Below are 22,890 nucleotides of genomic sequence, written 5' to 3' on the forward strand. Positions count from 1 at the left end.
TATGGGTAATTTAGATATCATTAATTTAAAAAAATGTTTTGAGGGAGGAACAGAGACACAGAGAGAGACTAGATTAAGTATTAAAATAACATGTTTTACACAATTGCTTATTTCTCTTTACTTTAGAGCAGGGGTTCTTCATCTGGGTTCTGTGAATTTGGGTGGGAAAAATTCATTCTTGTTCTCCTAATCTATCTCCAACTGAAATTTACCAGTTCTTTTCTTTAGGAAATAAACATGGTGATACTACAGCAGGATTGCATTGCCTCTGACACTGTTGCCAATTTAAACCATAGATATTTTTGTATCATGCTACAATTGTTGCAGATAATATGGATTCTGCTCCATGTCTGCCGCTTCAAAATCAGTCATGACACCTGCTGCTGGACCTTCTTAGTTAATGTATCAGTAAAGAAGCACACAACACAAGTAAAATATACTTTATAACAATAACAACAACAACAAAACAACAAGATTTAAATGCTTCGTTGACCTGGTAGGGGAAAAAAAAGGAAGAAAAATCTTAGAGACTAAAAACAACAAGAAAACTGAAAATGACTAGGCCAGAAGGAAGAGCGAGTCCTGAGGCTGGCAATGACCTGTGGCATCCGTCAATACTTGCTGGCCTAGATATTTGATTTTATTGGTCATAGGTCAGAAAAAGATTCCTACATAACGCTCTGACTCCAGAAACTGTCATCCTCAATGTGTGATCAGGAAAAGCAAAACAAATCAAAACCAAACGTTAGAGGGAAAAAAAAAATATGAATAAGAACTTTTAATTTTCTTGGCCTTGGTTCTGTTTGATGGTGGGAAGGAAAGAAGCCTGATCTGAGAATGTGTAACATAAACATAATTCCGTCTTCAACTGGGTTTGAAGGTGGAATCTGTACAACTTGTGTTGCTGGGGGTGGAGAAGGTAATGGGGGAGGGCACAAACCACAAGAAAAATTTTTTCTTTAAAGTCATTTAAGGTTATTGATGCCCACAGAAAACTGGCAGCAACAAGAAAAAAAGTAATACCTAAAAGAATAGACCATGATAAAAGACCTTAAAGAATTCCAAGACTTAGTATACCATAAAACATGAGTTCATTCTATAATAAAATAAAACAACAAAAATTCCACAAACACAGCAACAAGAAAAAGCGTTAGCAATTGAATCTGCAAACATGCCTTAAGGGGGAAAGAATGGCCTTTCTAATAGATACTCGATTGGATTTCCATAAGGAAAAAAATAAACTTTGACCCATTCTTTTCATCATGCATGAAAATTAATTTGATTTAATTTTCAATTGATTGAGACCAGATTGATTGAGACCTAAATGCAAAAAGTAAATGAATAAATCTTCTAGAAGGTAGTATAGGAAAATATTTTCTGTATATCAGATTAGGGGAAACAATTTCTTAAATGTGACACAAGAGTCTAACCATCAAAAAATGTATGGACAATTTGGATATCATTAATTTTTTAAAACCTTCTCTTTGGTAGGGAGGAGAGAGAAAAATTGATACTTGTAAAATTTATCCATAAAAGGATTCATTTAACAATTTACATAGGACTGTGAATGGACTGTAAAAAGAATTCCTACAAATCAATAAGTAAAAAGTAGATAACCCAATCATTTAAAAAATAGGCAAAGCCTTGAACAATCACTTCAGAACAGAGGATATCCAAATAGTCAATAATCACATGAAATGTTGCTCAATTATTTAGCAACATGGGGAAATGTAAATATAAAATGTAAACATATGGGGAGTGGGGAAATGGGGAAATGTAAATATAAAATCACACCAAGATAATACTACAGATCCAACAAAATCCCTGAAAAAGAAATAATTAAAAGCTGGGCGTTAAACAAATTAGAGGAACACCTGGAAGTCTCATACAAAACTAGAGGATTACCACCATGGTGAAAATCAATTTGGCAGAATTTACTAAAACTGGAATTCACATACCCTACGGTTCACTAAATAGTATATTATTTACTATATGCTCAGGGGAACGGGTGTCTGTGCAACATATGGGTCAATACTATTCATACTGACTTGATTCAAAATGAAAAACTGGAAGCCTTCTAATTATCCATCAATAATAGAAAGAATAAATAATCTGAGGTCTATTTATAAAACATAATACCATATCCCAGTAAAAATAATGAATTATTATAATAATTATAACATGGATGATAATAATAGACAAAATGTTAAACAAAGGAAGTCAGACATCAAAAAATGTATTCTATACTTTTCCATTTAAAAGAAGGTCAAAAACAGGCAAACTTAGTATTTGTTGATAGAAGTCAGAATACTAATAACTTTTGAGGGTATATTCAAAGCAAGAGGGAGGCTTCTAAAATGCTAGTAATGTTTCATACCTGGATCTGTGTGATGGTTATACAGGTATATACATTTGTACATCAAATTATATACTTAATAACTGTGCATGTTACTCTCTATAGGTTATTGCCCAGTAAAATTTAATTTCAGAATGGAAAACAACCTTGTTCAGGAATCAGCAATAGATCAATCCCCACCAGAACTAATAGAAGGAGATATAACATTTGGAATTGCCATACACAGATTATAAAATATATTTTTTTCTTTTAAGTAAAGATAAATATGGGTGAATGATGAAGTAACAGATTATACAGTGAGATCCAGTGAGTCCACATACAAGCACATACCCTAGAGAACTGTTGCATATTTGTCTAACTAAGGAGACATAAATTAGAGTATAAATAGCAATATTGTAATAATAAACAAATATATAAACAAATAAATAAACTTGGAACAACCTAAATGCCTATAGCTATATATATATACTTGGTTTTTTTATCCAATATATACTATGAAGAATTAATATGACTAAAATACAAATATAGATATTAATGAGGATAAATCTGATTTAACATAATAATGAAAGAAACAGTTCTAGAAGAGAATATATCATATAGTTAAATTTATAGTAAGTTAAAAATCCAAAACTAAAAAGTATAATGTTTAGGATATCCTAATAGAATTTACTTGAGATGAGGAACTGGGAGAAGGAAGTAATATGAATGAAGGAACAGCACACTGGAGGCTTTAAATGGTTTGATAATCCCATTCTTAACTAAGTGGACACGCAAAGGTATTTTAAAATTATCATCATGTGTTTCATATATCTTTGCATATTCATTTATATAACATTTGATATATGATATATTGTACTTAATTTATATATGTGATAAATACTTTTGCATACATACTTTGGAACATCTTGAAATTAAGTTGTTGCCAACACTTAAAATCAGAAAATTAATACATATCTATATTTTGTGTTTCTCTGGAAGAATAAGAGACCTGTGCAAAACATGTACAAATAATGGCCATTGTTGGCTGAAATGAGACAATGGTATCTACTTAAGATTAATGCATTTTCCTTTAGTACCCGCCCATTTTTCCATAGTACTCACCAGATCAATTCACTTAAAAGTGTTATCACATTCACTCCTCTTTGTACTGAAATTTATAATGGCAATTAACATGCTTTAAAATGTCCTAACCATCTGAATGAACAAATATGTATTATAATATCAAAACAAGTAAACAAATGCAGCTTCATTTCAAGATTAAATTTTAAATAAACACCTAAAAAAATTTTAATTGGAAAATATATATTTTACTCACTACTCCTGTTACCACATATGTTTCTTATAAATAGGAGAATTAAGTCATTTTTCTGCTAGGTAGCACCCGAAGAGTGGAAAGCATGAAAATTCCCAGCAAAAAATGTTACCAGTATTTGTAAAAACTCAGAATATGTTTCTGAAATAGGCTACAATTTCACTAAATATATATTAGTACTCTCCGTAAATATTTTATCATACTGTATGTGGGCTTGTAGTGTTGGTATAAGCAACAATATGAGTGGTTATATACATTGAATGGTAAATGTCCTCCTTAATGTTGAATAAGCACAAATTTTGTCAACAGGTAAAGAAAATATTCCAAGAAAGTTGAAGCGATACCATGTTTATTTCCTATCAAATGATTAATAATTATTAATGGTAATTAAATCATTGAATAATCATATTGAAAGGATGAAATGTGTATTTGGAGAGGAAAATTCAGGAATAGAACAAAAAATAAGGAAATATATGATTAATAGATTTCTGAATATGTATATGCTTGGCTCTAAATAAAGAGTACAAAGTGCTGTGTGTACAAGATTCATGATTTCTTAAATTATCTATCATCTCCCAATGTATCTCAATCCTTTGTTCAACTGTGCCCCTTTTTCTCTTTAAATATCCATTTATCCTCTTTGTGGATACTGTTGCTTGATTCACAATTTTGACTCGACTTTTGAACTTGGATACACTTCCCACTAACCTATAATTTAAGGTATTCATCCTACCCATTCATTCCACACACATTTTTAAGTGAGAAAAAAGTAAATGTGCAACATTTTGAGCTAAAATAATGAGTAAAACCACCTGGGAAAAACCATGGTAATCTATGCCTGGCCTGCTAAATAACTGAAGGACAGCTGGAGTGACTTACATGCAGACATCAGGGTGGAGAATAGCATGGAAGCAGAAGGAGAAGCAGATAGGGGCAAACTTGCAGGACCTTGCTGGCCACTTTGTGACTGTTCTTCAGTTCAAAGAGAAATGGTAATATTTTGAGGTGAATTTTATCAGAAGGGAATGCAGTGCTATTGTATTATATTTTGATAAAATCATATTTGCTGCAGTATCATTATGGCTTGGAGGAAAGCTAGAGGAGATGAAAGAAATTAAGTTAGGAGGCTGTTCCAGTGTCGAAAGCTGAAGGTGAATTAGAAAAGGACAGTGCAATGAAGATTCTGAGTAAAGGGCAAATTAAGTGACAGAAGTTAAAGTCAACAGGGCTGGTGCTCAACATAAAATGGTGGGAGTGTGAGACATTAAAGCTAAGTCTTATATTACTGATGGATACCATAGAATGGAAGGTAAGGTCTTTAATCAAGAGGCAAAAAATGGAAGATGGCTGAGTTTGAAAAAGATGGTGAGGCTTCAACTTTCAATACATTGAATTTGAGGTACCTTTGAAAGAGCAACATGAGAGTTCATACAGGAGGTTGAACTCTTCAGTGTGAAAGTAAGGTACTAAGTGAAAGATGCTCATTGTTTTTAGCAGAATGGAGGTTTTAGTTGAGATTAGTTGTTTCAGAGGAATGTTGGCACAAAACCCAGATTATATTGTTCTAAGGAGTGAAAGAAAGAGAAAAGAGTGAAAAATGGAAACAAAATACAAGCAAAACTTTATACAAGTGGAGCACTTTGAGGGATTACTAGGGGGTGTATTACTGAAATTATTGTCTAGACGCAGATTAAATTGCTTTAACGGAGAGATGGAGTTTCAACACAAAAAACAGAGATGAATATTGATTAACAGAGTGTTTCCTATGACTGAATTAAGAATTGAAAATTCAAAATTCAAGGGAAGTTTTAGCTACACAATGTATGGGGAAGAATTTATACTGTAAGAACAGCAATGAGGAGAGAGTGGTTTATATCTGGTTTGTATATGACAACACACTGAGGGAGGGTTCCTGTTAGATTGCTGTGACTCTTGGTTCCTCTGGGAGATGGAAGTCTCTCCGCTGGCAAGATGGGCAATCAGTTGATAGCGGATAAAACAGCCTTGGTAGGCAGGATAACTTGCCGTTGTACCCATCTACAGCCTCCTTCTCTGCCACTGTGGCTACGATATCCACCTGCCCTCTGGCTAGTTCTAGGATGAACAATGACAAAGTCTGGCTTGTAAACGGAATCATTTTGTCTGTTTGGTTGTTCATGCCTTTTCCATGGCAGATGCTTTATCATGAGAACTAATATGTGACACACAAATCTTCACACTCTATGTCCACATTCACCCACAGGGCCTCTTACTCAGACCTCCTTGTCTACCATCTTCCAGTCTTTTTCTTTTCCATGTACCTGGTCAGCGGGTCAGGCCATCTGACACCTAGAAGCAGTCTTCTAAGCACTTTTAAATATATTAACTATTTTAAGCCTCAATAAAACCCTATAATATAAGTATTAGTATTATCGTCTCAACTTTAATGATGAGGAAAGTCTTTATTTGCCCAAAGTCATACTGTGAGTAAGTGGCAGAGCCAGGATTTGAATCTAGGCATTATGGCTCCTGTGTCCTTTATGCTTGTGACCTTTCATTAGATTAGATCTACCCAATTAAGAAATCTGCCAAATATGTTGTACACTTGCCAGGTAACTCATTCCACCAATGTGGAGCAAGAATCCAGGAGTGTTTAGGGATAACAAAGAAGTGTGGATAAAAGTCCTCTACCTCAAAATGGGATCTACTGTTTCTATTTGAGTTTAGCTGTTCTACAATTAGCTAATAGACTACGTTTACTAAATGTGACTCAACGTTATCAGACATATTTGATAGAGCCAGCCTTTATGGCCTCAAAAATAACATGGATAAAAGCAATTTTTACCCTGGTTATCATGATACAGAATTCACAGTGGCAAATTGAGATATTAAATTCACAGTGGCAAACTGAGATATTAAATTCCCCCGATTCTGTGACAAACTGTGACTGTGATAGAATTACATTTTAAAGTAAATAGAATAACACATCTAATTATTACTCATTCTTATTCATGACCAACATGACCCAACATGATTAATTTGCAAATAAATGATACACAATTTAAATGGATATACAATGTTTTAATTGCCGAGGGTATTTGCCTATAAATAAAATAGAGGTTTTTGCCCCCAGAGTGTTTATTTCCGTTTCTTCTCCAGCAAACCTATGCATTAAAAATTGTTACCTTAATATTTCTTAATCTTTGTGTAATATTGGAGTGACTCAGAAGGGAGGCTCCAGCTTCCTATCTTCCAGCTCAAAGAACACAGAAGAAGTTCAGATTCTGATCTACATTCATAGAAATTATTCAGAACTTGTGTATCATATTACCACAATCTAAGGAATTGGGAACCTTTGATCAACTTACCTATTTCTTTCACTTTTATATTCTTATTTTCCTAATGAGTACAGAAAACATGAATGGAGAAATAAACCCCAAAATAAAAAAGAAGTATAACTATCTTTCTTTCTTTTTTTTTTTTTGAAATACGATCAACTGGGGACGATACCTATTAGCTCCCTTCAGGATTTATGCTTCAGTTTTAGTGTTTCCGAACAAATTTTGTGGTCATAAGGAAATGTTCTGCATAAGCAAAAAGCTTAGAGTTAACGTAAATCCTGATCCAGCTCAGGTTCTCTGTGGATTATACTTTCTTTGAGTGACATTTTTATCTGATTTAACAAACAGTGGCATGCCTGGTACTAGTGGGGGCTGGAATGAGAAAAAGACACAGCTATGGTCCTCAGTCTACAAGGACCGATAATACAAAGTACAAAAGACAGTCTCGGAGTGGGATTTTGACGTGCCAGTGGCACTTGAAAAGGGGAAGAGTTCCTTGAATGGAAAGATTGCAGTAAGTTTCACGGAGAACGTAACTTTTTATTTAACCCATACTTTGCAAAAGCTTCCAAATGCATGCTGAGGCCTTCGAGCTCAGAGAGTAGGCCAAAGAGTTACAGGTATGTGAAAGGGGGACAAATACCTAGACCAGAGATGAAGTTGATTAAAGGAAAGTGCACAAAAGGGAGGTGTCTTCATTCTGTATCATGTTTCTCACATCCATTTTGTTTCTAAAATATTACTCTTGTCAAAGTCACCTGCTAATATTGTACTCTTCAGTGATCAATTCTAAGCCCACATATTTGACAAATATTAGCAACTTTTGGCGCATTCTCTTCTTCTTTAAGTGTTTTGTTCGCTTGGCTTCTGTGGTAACATAATCCTCTGCACCCATCTATGCCACTGGCATTTCTGTCTCAGTCTTCTAGTATGAATGATTCTTATTCCTGACCTCTAAATGTGGCTATGACTGATGTTTGTCCAAGGGCCTTCTCTAACTATTTTCCTTGCTAAGTGATATCATCTGGCACTATGGTTTTAAGTACCATCTATACACCAATAACTCCAAATTTATATCTCCAATTCAATCATCTTAGCTAAATTACACAGTTGAATGATCTCTTAAATGCTACACAGGCCATGTAAAATTAATACACCCAAAGTCAAACCTGAATCCCAACTGGCTTCTTCTCTCAGATTCTCCCATAACATTTAATAACAAATCTACATATTTATTTTCTCAAGTTAATTCTTGATTAGTTTGTTTTTCCACATCAAAAATCAAATTGCTTAGCAAATTCTCTCAACTTTACCTTAGAAATACAGTTGACCCTTGAACAACACAGGTTTGAACTGTGCGGGTCCACTTATATGTGGATTTTTAAACTGAATATATTGGAATTTTTTTGGAGATTTGAAACAACTTGAAAAAACTTGCAAACAAAGTAGCCTATAAATATTGAAAAAATTAAGAAAAAGTTAGGTATGTCATGACTGCATAAAATATATGCAGATACTAGTCTATTTTATCATTAGCTACCATAAAATATACACAAATCCACTATAAAAAGTTAAAATTTATCAAAACTTATGCACACAAACACAGAACGGACGTGGAGGCATCCACAGAGAGCTCAAGGAGGGTGAACAAAATAAGCAGATTTTAGAGGGGAGATGGTACATGGAGAAAGCAAACAGCATGGGGTGAGTTTCTGATTTCAGTGGCTCTGCCCAGCCCACAGACTTTCTGGATTCTGGTTTACAGTATCAGGGGAAGGAGTCAAGGCAACTAAGGCTCCTAGACAGGTTGGGGGGAAGATTACCCGGAAAGGAGAGAGCCAGAGAAAGGTAACTCCAAAATGTATGGATAAATTCTACCCAGATCTCAGGACAACATCTGAACCATGCATTTGAAGGGTGAACTGAGGTCATTCTGAACTGAAATTTGAGCTACCATCCATGGTAGGCAAGAGAGAGTTTGCAACGTGAGTCTGATAAAGTTAATTGCCTGGTAAAACAAATATAGCAATAGTCTACAAAGGAATATAGTAGAATCAACAATCTACACAACACATTTCTAATGTTGAGAGTATAATTCAAAATCATTCAACATACAAAGAAGCATGAAAATGTTCTCGAAGGAAAAGATGATCAATAGAGTTCGTCCTGTGATGGCTCACACATACATTTTATATTTTATTGGAAATATAAAATAAGAACTTGAAGGAAGCTATCTTAACCAAGGGGAATAAGGTAAAGGAATTTACTCTTAACATAAATAAGAAGATAGGAGACTTCAGAGAAATAAAAAATATTGGGAAGAAACAAAAGGAAATTATAAAACTGTAAATTCAAGATCTTAAATTAAAAAAAAAAAAAATCCCTGGGTGGATTAAGTGGCAGAAAGGAGTTGCAAGGGAAAAGGGCCAGTGGACTTGAAAATAAATCAATGAAAATTATCTAATAAGAGAGAGAAAAAATGGACAAATAATGAACAGAATCCCATAGACCTGGAGGACAATGTAGAAGGTCTAACATGTGGGTAACTAAAATCTCAGAAGGAAAAATAAAAGAAAATGAGGCAGAAAAACACTTGAAAAATTAATAGTTTAAAATTACCTTCAAATACTGGAAGACATAAATTTATAAATTCAAGAATCTCAGCAAAACTCAAATGGCTTAAATTTGAAGAAAACCACTCTTGGCCACAACTTAAACTACTACTAAGAACCCCAAATCAAGAGAGTGTCTTACAAGCAGTTTTCACTCCCTGACAGCATGTAACATAGAGTCATCACAATGTAATGGTTAAACACCCTGTAGCTGAAGTCAGACTACACATGTTCAAGTATTGTCTCTACCACTTGAGGAGGTCAAAAATATATTTGTGACTTTTGAGGCCAGACCATGGACAACTACAATGGCTTTACCTGGCAGGCCTCATTGGGAGAAGCTGCCCTCCCCACACTACCCTTGATGCAAGCATTACAGTCTCTGGAGGGGTTGCAGTCAAGGATTCAGACCTCTCTGGCCAGCCACGCTCTTATGAAGTTTGCATTCCTGGCTCAGGCACCTACATTCCTAGATTTATTTATGTAAGGTTTGCAGCTAAGATCTTCTTCAGGCACCTCAGCTGAAGCCTTGTTATGGGCCAGAGGGTTGGGGGTAGGGGGTACCTTGAAGATATTTTTCTCCACTCTCAGTATCTAGAAGTATTCTATTCCTAGCCCTCTCCCTTTTTCCTTCCTCTGACTGCTGGGTCCATAAAACTTTAGAAGCCTTTTGTTCTGGGCTCCTTTGGAGGTGAGATGGCTTTCAGGTCTGTGCTGATTCACCTGACTCTTTTTTTTAATTTTCTTTTTTTTAAATTGATGTATAGTTGATTTACAAAGTTGTGTCAGTTTCAAGTATAGAGCAAAGTGATTCAGCTATAGCCGAAAAAGAATATATATATATATATATATATATATATATATATATATATATATATATATATTCTTTTCAGATTTTTTTCCATTATAGGTTACTACAGGATATTGAATATAGTTCCCTGTGCTATACAGTAGGTCCTTGTTGTTTATCTATTGTATATTCCATTTTGACTTGCTGCTTTAATCCACTACTCCAGCACTTGGCAATTTAACTCTCTTTCTAGCTCAAATGAACTCTAGACCAATTGGCTCAGCGAGCAGGGTAGTTCATTAAGCATAATGCCATCGCGAAGAGCGAAATGGCTGAAAATCCTGCAAGGCACCTCTCCGAGTCTGGGGCACATTCTACATGGGTGCTAGTGGATTATTTGCAAGAGTCTGAGGGTCCCATGAGGACTTCACCAATAGGTCTTGGAAACTGCTAGAATAGCTCATGGGCACTTTACGTAATATGGCAACTGGTCATGGGAGTGGTAACAGAAGCAGTGTAGCATTCTTGGGGGATGCTAGTGCATTGTTGATATAAATGGGTTTTTTTTCTTTTTTCTTTTCTTTTGCTTCCCAGGAGAATCTTTGATCCTTCTCTTTTGACCCTGACCCCTGGCTAAGTTCACTTAGTGGGTCAGATGAGAAATCCAAAAGAAGAGTCTGAGAAAAACTAGGGAAGCAGTTCCCTAGACACTGTTTGTGGCTTTCAAACAATAGGACCAGAGATGGTTGAGGGACTCCCAGGAGCTGAGTAACGCTAAGCAGGTGCCGATAAAAACTCAGCAGCGCAGTAAGCTGTAGAAATTTCAGAAAAAAAAAAAAGAAAAAGAGAGAGTGTATAGAGCTGTTCAGTATTGATTTGCCCAGTAGCAAAGACACCTTAGAGATTTAGTTGCATCTTCTCCGGAGGTATCTTGCCCAAGCCAAGAAGGGAGAGTGGCCAAATGTGGGGCACTTACTACAAACTCCCTCCTCAGAGCACCCAGAGAGCAGGTGCTACCAAGAAATGACACGAGCTGCAGCAGCAGTCCCCGCCTGCCCTGCACAGCCGCCTGGAGATGGGCCAGGAAACAGCTGCCCACTCCTGCTGGCCGCTCCGCCCAGCTCTCCACCTTCCTCGCCACAACCCAGAGAACCAGTGCCTAAATCCTGCTGGGCAGCCCTGGGACTGACAAGGGCTCTGTTTCCTCCACCCATCCCCCATGGGCTGGGCAGGGAATGGGGACGAGGGTCGGAGGCCTCTGCCAGTCTTGGCCGAGACCTCTAACTTTCAGAAATAAACTGAAGTAGAACTTAAGCTCACATTCCTCTGTCCCCAGGGAGAACCAGAGGCCATGTGCTAAGCTTATAGTTAAATGGGGAAATAAAAGAAGATTGCACTTTTCAGGCATTTTAGATAATGGTGTACAGGTGACAGTGGTCCTGGCAGAGCTTGACACCAAAATAAGGGAAAAAGAAATAATGATTTCTGCTTTGGGGGTTGAAACCACCACCACTGGGACACTTGACGTGATTCTGGGTGGGTCCCTTTGGGTCCCTACAAACCTCTGTAGGAATGTATTCTTGCTATTGACATATTGTGTATGTGCACCTCTGTTAGACTTCACCCCACATTTTTCTTTTGGTAACTGTAAAGAAATGGTCAACTTATATTTAAGATTATTCAAGCTGTGACCTCTCAAGATAAACAGTAAGAATTAAATTCTAAATTTGAAATCAAAGATTTTAGGATTAATATTACTTTAAGATAACCATCCAAGACGTGTGCACACAGTATGGGCAGACCCTGGAGATATTACAGGTTCGGTTCCAGACCACCAAAATAAAGTGAACATCAAAATAAAGCCAGCCACACGTTTTTGGTTTCCTGGTGCATATAAAAGTTATGTTTACACAGTAGTTTAATCTATTAAGTGTGTGACAGCACACCTTTTTATGTTTAATACAACAATGCATATACCTTAATTTAAAAATACCTTATTGCTAAAGAAAATGTTATAATCATCTGAGCCTTAAGCGAGGCGAGTCTCAACATTTTGCTGGTGGAGGGTCTTGCCCCTATGTTGATGGCTGATGATGGATCAGGGTGGTGGTTACTGAAGGATGGGGTGTCTGTGGAAATTTCTTAAAATAGACAACAATGAAGTTTGTGCATCAGCTGACTTTTCCTTCCATGAAGGATTTCTCTGTGGCACACAGTGCTATTTCATAGCATTTTACCCACGGTAGAATTTCTTTCAAAATGGGAGTCAATTCTCTCAAACCCTGCCATTGCTGTATCAATTAAGGTTACGTCATATTCTAAATTCTTCATTGTTATTTCAACAATCTTCACAGCTTCTTCAACGCGAGTAGATTTCATCTCAAGAAAACTCTTTCTTTGCATGTCCATAAGAAGCAACGTATCCGTTAACGTTTGATTATAAGATTGCATAGGGCTTCCCTGGTGGCGCAGTGGTTGAGAATCTGCCTGCCAATGCAGGGCACACGGGTTCGAGCCCTGGTCTGGGAAGATCCCACATGCCGCGGAGCAACTGGGCCCGTGAGCCACAACTACTGAGCCTGCGCGTCTGGAGCCTGTGCTCCGCAACAAGAGAGGCCGCGATAATGAGAGGCCCGCGCACCGCGATGAAGAGTGGCCCCCACTTGCCGCAACTAGAGAAAGCCCTCGCACAGAAACGAAGACCCAACACAGCCATAAATAAATAAATAAATTTTAAAAAAAAGTTTGCACAAATTCAGTCGCATCTTCAGGCTCCACTTCTAATTCCAGTTCTCTTGCTATTTCCACCACATTTGCAGTTACTTCCTCCACTGAAGTCTTGGACCTCTCAAAGTCATCCATGATGGTTGGAATCAACATCTTCCAAACCCCTGTTAATGTCGATATTTTGACCTGTGCCCATGAATCTTTAATGCTTTTAATGGCAGCTAGAATGGTAAATCCTTTCCAGAGGATTTCAGTTGGCTTTGCCCAGATCCATCAGAGGAATCAATATAAATGACAGCTGTAGCCTTACAAAATATATTTCTTAAATAATAAGACTTGAAAGTCAAAATTACTTCTTTATCCATGGGCTGCAGAATGGATGTTGTGTTAGCAAGCATGAGAACAACATTCATCTTGAATCTCTCCATCAGGGCTCTTGGGTGATCAGGTGCATTGTCAGTGAGCAATGATATTTTGAAAGGAATCTTTTTTTTTTTCTGTATAGTAGGTCTCAACATTGAGCTTAAAATATTCAGTAAACCACGTTGTAAACAGATGTGCTGTCATCAGGCTTTGTTGTTCCATTGATAGCACACAGGCAGAGTAGATTTAGCATAATTCTTAAGGGCCCTAGGATTTTCAGAATGGTATATGAGCATTAGCTTCAATTTAAGGTCACCATCTGCATTAGCCCCTAACAAGAGAGTCAGCCTGTCCTTTGAAGTTTGAAGCCAGGTGTTTACTTCTCCCCACTAGCTATGCAAGCCCTAGATGGTATCCTCTTCCAATACAAGGGTGTTTCATCTATACTGAAAATCTGTTGTTTCTTGTAGCCACTTTCATTAATTATCTTAGCTGGATCTTCTGGATAACTTCCTGCAGCTTCTACCTCAGCACTTGCTACTTCACCTTGCACTTTTATGTTATGGAGATATAGCTTCTTTCCTTAAACCTCATGAAACAATCTCTGCTAGTTTCAAACTTTTCTTCTGAAGCTTCCTCACCTCTCTCAGACTTCACAGAATTGAAGAGTTAGGGCTTTGCTCTGGATTAGGCTTTGGCTTAAGGGAATGTTGTGGCTCGTTTGATCTTCTATCCAGACCAATGAAACTTTCTCCATATCAGCAATAAGGTTGTTTTCCTTTCTTGTCATTCATTTTTTCACTGGAATAGCGCTTTTAATTTCCTTCAAGAACTTTTCTTTTGCATTCACAACTTGGCTTAACTAATTGGTGCAAGAGGCCTGGCTTTAGGCCTATCTCAGCCTTTGACATATCTTCCTCACTAAACTTAACTGTTACTATCTTTTGATTTAAAATGAGAGACATGCAATTCTTCCTTTCATGTGAAAACTTAGAGGCTATTGTAGAGTTATTAACTGGCCTAATTTCAATATTGTTGTGTCTCAGGGAATAGGGAGGCCCAAGGAAAGGGAGAGAGCTGGAGGAGCACCTGTTCGGTGGAGCAGTCAGAACATGTGTATTTATGAATTAACTTATTATATGAGTAGTTTATTGGAGCACCCAAATTGTGATAGAAACATCAAAGATCACTGATCACAGATCACCATAACAAATATAATAATACTGAAAAAGTTTGAACTATTGATGGAATTACCAAATAGTGAGACAAAAACAGGAAGTGAGCAAATGATGTTTGAAAAATGGTTCCAATAGACTTGCTCAACGTAGGGTTGCCATAAACCTTCAGTTTGTAAAAAACACAGTATCTGCAAAGCACGATAAAGCAAAGTGCTGTAAAATGAGGTATGCCTGCATTCCATTCTTCATTAATTCAACATATATTTATTGAGCACCTATAATGTTTCAAGGATGGTATTACAGACTCAATCTCGTCATACAGATCAATTTTTAAAACAAACATTAAGAAAAGTAGTTCCAAATAATTAACTAAAATTTGAAAGATGTCACAAAGCAACACTAGTGATAACAAGATACAATATATCTCAGAGTCTAATCTAGTTGGTTACTATTTAATCAATTTATTCATAAAATCAAGTTAGTACAACTAGATACCACTTACTTTGATAGATTTTATGGATAAAATAGCAAACAGATTCAATATATGGCTGCTCATTGAATTTGGCTTATTATATTAATAAGGTAATTGGACGAATAAAACATAATAAATACTAAGGATGTCGTGAGCATAAAATTTAAAAATGTATACAAAAACAGGGAGGCCAGAAAATTATGTCCGTGAAGGAATGAGGAGAAAGCAGAGTATACATATAGCTGATTTGTTGTACAGCAGAAACTGACACATTGTAAAGCAACTATACCCCAATTTAAAAAAAAAAGCAGGAAAAAAGAGATTTAAAAGAAATATAAGCATCTTCTAAATAAATAGAACTTTGACCTCTGAAAGAAAATAACAATAACACAGATAGTGTATTGGACAAGATTTTTAGCTACCTGCACTGCTCCTATTTCAAAAACACAGAATCTGTCTCTGCCAGAAAATTAGTCATTATCTCTATGGTGAGCATAAGCTTTGTGATGAGGACAGGGCCATTTCCATTCACTCTTCCATTGCTGACCAATCTCCAATTTTCGCCTGACTTTCTATTTTTTGTTGACCTCTTCATCCATTTTGCCCACACCCTTCGCCCCACACCTGGCAGTCACCAATCTGTTCTCTGTATCTATGAGCTCAAGTTCTTGTTTGTTTGTTTTATAGATTCCACATATCCTTTATTTCTAAAGTTATTTTAAATCTTTAGTTAATATTATAGGGCCGTGATTTGAAGATGTGTATTATGGCCCATTGTAACGAGGGATAGTAGGGCAATGTGTGGAGACACTAAAAAGGCCCCAGTACACTGAACAACTGGTTCTGTAATTTTCAATGCATCACTTCTAATAAACTTAAAAATAGGGACTGCCTGAAATTAACCAAAAGCAAATATTCTCCTCAGAGTTACATAAATTTGACAGTGAGAAAGGATGTTTTCAGGCAAGAAAGTGAAATAATTCCAGACAATGCCTAGTAGCTTTCAACCAATATACTGGGTTAGAAAACTCTTGACCAAAGAGTTTTCATGCCACTTTGGCATCTATTAAAAGTCTAAGGTAGGAACTCCATCACCACCCAAGTGTAAAGTGAGAGCTTCAAAGAGAGAACATAAACTACATATTTGAAAATAAGTCTGTGAAGATCTTTCCAAGTTCAAAGATGAGCTAAGCTCTCCCCACGCCCACATACACACACAAGCATTGTAGGGTCAATAAAAAATTTGCTTCATAAGAGAAATGAACAATTTCTATGAGAAATCAAAGAAATAATAAAAATACAAAATTATTTACCAGGGAACATTTTAAAAAGTATCAATATATAAAGTTTCTGTTTACATATTATGAACCAAATATAAAAAAATAAAGAAGACATAGAGACTGAGAGGAATAGGGAGGGAAATGGCTATAAAATAAATGATTTGATTATAAAACTACAAAATAAGAAGTGGTAAAAAGTCAATCAATATTCAAGAAAAAGCGGATATGTAAAAAAGAAAAACAAACCTATTTGAAATGCTCTTCAAAATATTGCAGGTTCTCATTGCCATTGGTATTCCAGAGTTTGACTACAATGTGATTATGACATGTAGAACGTAGTGAGAAAATTGCTGCCAATAGAGAATGGTTCAGTGAAACTCTTTTTAATGTATGGGACTAACAGCTGTTTCCCATAAATATAAACTGATAGAGGTTACCACCAGCAGATCCACTCTAAATGATATTCATAAGGAGGGATTCCAATAAGGAGAAAAATAATCCTGGAATAAAGTCTGAGATGCAAGAAAAATATGGTCATCAAAAAATAACAGTAATTTTATAGGTAAATATAAACAGACACTGACCATATAAGCTAGTAGAAATAATGCACCAATTATTGGGTTAAAAAGAGAGAATGTTTAAATATCAGAAAACATCATGTAATTCACTAAGGAAGTAATCAGAATTATGTTTTAACCACTTAAGACAGTAATAGAGTTAATAATTCCTAAATGAGTGGTAATAAAAATGAATTGAGAAATATAAAAACATAAACCAAATGAAGGCAAAGAAGAGAAAGATGACAAGAAAAGCCTGGAAATGCTTTTATATAACTTAAGAAAATCATAACTTTAAAAAGCTATAATTATTTGGAAATATTAAATATTTCTGAATTAACCATGCATCAAAAATCATAAGAATAATTTAAAAAATGTTAGAGCTAAACAATTATATATCATTACATATTTAATTGGAAAGAATGAAACTAACATAGTACTTAGAAATTTTTAGCATTCAATGATTATATAAGAAAAGAAGAGAAGCTAATATTTACTTAAGCCCACCACTTAAGATGTTAAAAAAAAATAAGAACAAAAAATAGAAAAAAGAAGTTATAAATATGAAGACTGGAGAGTAGAAATGAATCCATTTGAAAATAAAAACATAATGAAGAGAGCAACAAAGCCAACAAGTGTTTTTCTCTGAAATAGGCTGTAAACATTGATAAATATCTGGCAAAATTTATCAAGAAATAAAAGACACGAATAAACAAAATCAGTTGGGAGAAGGAAAATTTCTACAATATGCAACTTGTGAAAGTTTACTAAAGAGAAAACTTTAAAGAAAATTTGTATTATTCTATAATCATTAAAAACATTAAACAGTAGTTTAAAAATTTCCAAGGTTAAAAAGAAAAGATTGAGAATTTTTTTATAACTGCTGAAAAACATTATATAATTTTCACAAAAAAATCCTCTAGAGAATTTTTTTTCAAGTGACACTTTCCTTAATACCTATAAGTTATTATAAACCTAATTCCAAAGCAACAGAAGGATAAAGAAAACAGAAAAATTGTAGGCCAATCTCTCTTGTCAATGTGAATACAAGATCTGTAATAAAAATATTAGAAAACTGAATCCACCAGTGTATATTAAAAAATAATGTGTCAAAGGCGTTGGAGGAGGTAACTGAGGATGTGATCACTGACTGTCCTGAGAAATGGACCTGGACAATCGGAGGCTCCTCCCTCCCTCTCCTGTTCTTGGAATGTGTGCTCTCCCTACCCTTCCCACAGTGTAAGCTGTTCCAAGGACATAACCTTGGGAGAGTGAGGTGTTGCGACTATCTGCAAGGCACACGTGACTGAACACCGTTGAAGCTTCTAACTTTTAAGCTTCAGAACTTTTAAGATTCTGGCAGGCAAGTGTGGAAATCTACTTATCTTGAGGTCGCCCAAGACAAGCTTCCTGAGTAAGTTTTCTTGCTTATTAAGGCTGCCACCTACCAATCTGGAGTGATTGGCCTCTTTCTTTGGCCTCTCCTTGCCCTCTCTGAGTACAGGGCCCCTTTCAGATTTCACCCAGGAACCTCTGGAGGAGGATGTGAACCAACAATGGCAAGAATGGGTATCCCAGTGTAATTGTAAGCAGGGTTTCCAAGCCGAATGTGATTTGGAAAATTCTTGCATCATGGAAGGCTTGGATCCCTCTGGAGGTGCTGTAGAGTGCTGAGCAAGCGGATATTGAGGAATGGAACAGATGATACTGTTTCCAGTCCCGGGACACAGCCAGTGGCGTTGCCCACTTGAGGCGGATGGGGCAGTGTAGATAATGATTCAAAGCGCATTTCTATGAGTTACCACTGTCACAAACAGGGCCTTTAATCACTTTCTCACCAGGCCTTCCCCCTTGTTGGGCTTCCCCTCCAGGCTAATCATTAGGTTTAGCCCTTCAATAGCTCAAAACCTGTTGAAACATTTTTCTTCAACTTGTTGACCCAATTTATTGCTGGGGAAAACCATCTTTTCCTCCCTTAGTTCCCACCAAACACTCTTCCTTTCTTCCACTCCTGTACCAATCCCAAGCCAGTGGTTTTTTTTTTCCCCTTCTCTTTAATGTCTATTAAATTCTGAACTTAAATCATTAGCCATGACAAATTTTAGTCGAACTTTCCTCAAAAACAAGGAAAGTTTCAATTTGAAAACCTCCCCAGAAGGTGAAGAAAAAAATATGGAAATGTTGTTCTTTTAATATTAAAAAAAATAATAAAATGTGAGGTGTCATATTAAAAAAAGTTGAATTCTTTATCATGCCGTATAAACAAGGTTTCATTCACATTAATTTCTTGTAATATATATAGTATGAAGCAATTATGTTGAAAAAAACATTTTTTCTTGACAACATGAGTCACATTATGTTTCATAAAATACAAGGATCTAATCTGTCAGTATCCAGTAGACATTTCTGATGGTAACTTATTTCCAGGCAGGTGAGTCCATAATACAAAAACTAGCCCTTTTTTTGTATACTTGTACAGAACCTACAAACACAGAGAGAGTAGAACAATTTCCACAAAAATAAACAGGTGTTTTTTAATCTAAACTGTCATGGAAAACCAAACATTTCAATAAACCTCAGGCCTGTCTATGTGGCCTATGTTATCTGATTAAGGAGTTTTAAAAGTTTGGGGATATTTCATGATATGACTTGACTATATTATTCCACAAATATACTACTATAAAATAACATGAAAAATTAAATATTTCTTATAATCTTTCAAAATAAATATTAGTTTGGACTGCCTAATATAAAATTTCTCAAATTCCAAGTAAATGATTAATTAAGACCTAGACGGTAAGTCTCTGAATATGTACCTAGAGATAAAACTATTTATTGAAACTATAAACTTATATTCATGACAGTGTGTATTAAATCTTTATTTAGAGAATTACTCTTCTCTTATTTTGGCTATATATATACACATATATCTCTATTAAGATATCAACATAGTTCTCTATATTCACCTGTGGAATTTTTGGTTAGCCATAGCTAACATGACTAAATGTATAGTGTTTGGATAATAGAAATCTGATTTGTAGAGTCTCCTTTTTAGGGGAGTGTGTGTGTGTATATATATACACCTATTGCTTCACTGAACTCCTTTACCTCAAGAAAAAAGCTTATCTTAAAGTAGGCAGTAATGCTTTGCACGTGATTTCTAAGGAATAAAAGGATAGGTTTTTAATTCCCCAGAAACTTTCCACATAAGCATAACTTTCAATAAATTATTTAAAATATTTAGAAAATAATTAATAACGCTTAGTTTTAAACTACTTGTATTTGCTGCTGTTTTAATTTCAGTATATTAAAAACCATTTTCCCCAGTAACAGGACTATATCATTATCATTTCAGTCAAGGAAGTGAAAATGTTTATTTAAATCTGTGTTCAGAAAAAATAAGAAATAAGATATTTTCAACCAAGAATAGATTTCATAAAATTGTAAGAAAAAGAGCGAGAAAGGTATAGATAAAAAGCAGAACTGCTAAGGGCACTATGCTTCAAGTAGACAGAGCAGCGATCTTGATGGCGGCTCTCCATGAATTTTAAAGGAAGTGAACAAGAAAACCAGTGAACCTTTAACTGACATTTTTTAAAGTTCACTAGACTTGGGAGAGATTCTAGAGGATTTGAAAGCAGCAAACATGACTATGTTATTTCAAAGGGGTCAAGAGAGAAGCAGAAAAAATATTATGAGAGCAGCGAGTGGAGAAAAGTCTTACTAACTAAAGCTGCACCCTGAGAGAATATTAGAAAAATTATTTTAATTTAAAATAATCAGCACAAATATACTCACAGGATAATGTGCTAAAGTAATATAAACATCACACACAAGAAAACATCGGTTTAAATTTGAAGTCCAAGTTGATATTGAAATAATACTTTAATAGTCGCCAACACAGAAGAAAAGGAAAATAAAATGTTAGAGTATTTGAAATGTTTTGAGATGAAGATAAAGAACATACCTTAAATTTAGGAAACATTGATTTGGCATAGCATCTAATCTAGGGATAACTAAGTTGCAAAGGACAAGAGCCCATGAAATGGGTTTACATAAAGGAGGAAATATGATAATGCATCAGAACAACCCATGGGACCTCACTGTAGGAAACTCTTAACACAGCGGGGCTAAGTGACTCTCTGTATCTCTTTTCTCTGTTTAATCTCCCTAACCCTTCTCCTTTCTCTGCTCTCCCCTCTCGCTCTCTCTCTCTCTGTCAGCTTTTGTTCTTTAAAGGCTGCTACGTCTATTCTTTCACAGTGGCGAAGTGGTTTTGGTTATCACTAGCCCAGTTCTGTCCTTGACTCAACATGAACTTCTTAAATCCAGTGGCTGTCACTATAGACCTAACCATGTGCTTCTTAATTCAAATTTGAGAGAAATCAGTTGGCTTAGGTTGGGTAAAATGCCCACCCTTGAGTCAGTAAGCTGTGTTCAAAAAACATTTGGTCATCTGGCCTCCTAGCTCTATGCTTTAATCAGAGGCTGCAGCAGTACACTTCCAATAAAGTGGTGGTATAGGTAATCTAAATCTTCTGAGCTCAGTATAGAAGGCCTTGCTTGAAGACTTTGGAGACTTTGTCCAACACAAGATCATGATTATGATAAGGATGTAAGTCACATACATTGTGTGTTAAGGAGAGAACAAGTGTATGTCTATGTACTTACTGTATTACATGTAACAAAACAATGCTATGGTTGTTACTGGTTCTAATTCTGGTTTTGATTTTTATCCAATAAGCAATGGGTAGCGACTTCCCTGGTGGCGCAGTGGTTAAGAATCGGCCTGCCAATGCAGGGGACACGGGTTTGAGCCCTGGTCCGGGAAGATCCCACATGCTGTGGAGCAGCTAAGCCTGTGTGCCACAACTACTGAGCCTGTGCTCTAGAGCCGAGAGCCACAACTACTGAGCCTGCGAGCCACAACTACTGAAGCCTGCGCACCTAGAGCCCATGCTCCGCAACAAGAGAAGCCACCACAATGAGAATCCCACGCACCGCAACGAAGAGTAGCCCCCGCTTGCCACAATTAGAGATAGTTGCACAGCAACAAAGTCCCAATGCAGCCAAAAATAAATAAAATAAATTAATAAATTAAAAAAAAAAGATTACACTAAAAAAAAAAAAGCAATGGGTAGCCATTGACCAACCTATAGAAAGGTGATGACTAATAAAATAATTAGATTTGTATTTTAGAAATGTTTGTCTGTCATTAATGTTAATATTTTGCCAGCATTAATATATGTTTTGGATAAGGAAAACAAAGAATGCAGTTATAAGCTTCACAACACTCTAGTTGAAATATTACTAGGGCCTTCAGTAAGAAGGGATTAATTAGTCTGGCAAGGAGGCATTGGCATAAAAGATATATAAGATCTATAGAATTAATAGCACTTAGCAAATAATTAGATATAGAGAGAGAAGAACAAAGATCGCACTCATATTTCTGGTGTGGATGACTTTTGGGTGAAAGTGCAAATCACTACAATAATAAACAGGGAAGATGTGAAATGTTCAGTGTGTAGCTAGCCTGAGAGGGAAGTTGGGGGATGGTGTCCATCAGACCTTCTTTTTTCAAACGTTTCAAATAGAAACGGTTGTTTTTAAACATAAAAATGAAATTATTCAAGTCTTATTGAATGGGTTACAAAATCAATGACGTCTACAGAACTAGGCTCACAAAGTCGGCAGAAATCTTCGAACGTGAGGCAGTGACAGTTTACTCGCCACTGTGTCATGCAGGGACAGCGTCAGTAAGCATCGCTGTGGCATGCCGGCTGGTGGTCTCTGTGTCATCACAGCCTCCTGCACCATTAACTACGGACAATTTTGTACTGAATTTCCCTGCCCTTCACTATGGATTCAAGTCTCAGATAAAAGCTAAGTAACCAGCCAAGCCTACATAACATGTCAGAGTTGG

This window comes from Balaenoptera acutorostrata, chromosome 5, assembly GCF_949987535.1.
Source record: "Balaenoptera acutorostrata chromosome 5, mBalAcu1.1, whole genome shotgun sequence".
In the NCBI taxonomy this organism is placed as follows: Eukaryota; Metazoa; Chordata; class Mammalia; order Artiodactyla; family Balaenopteridae; genus Balaenoptera; species Balaenoptera acutorostrata.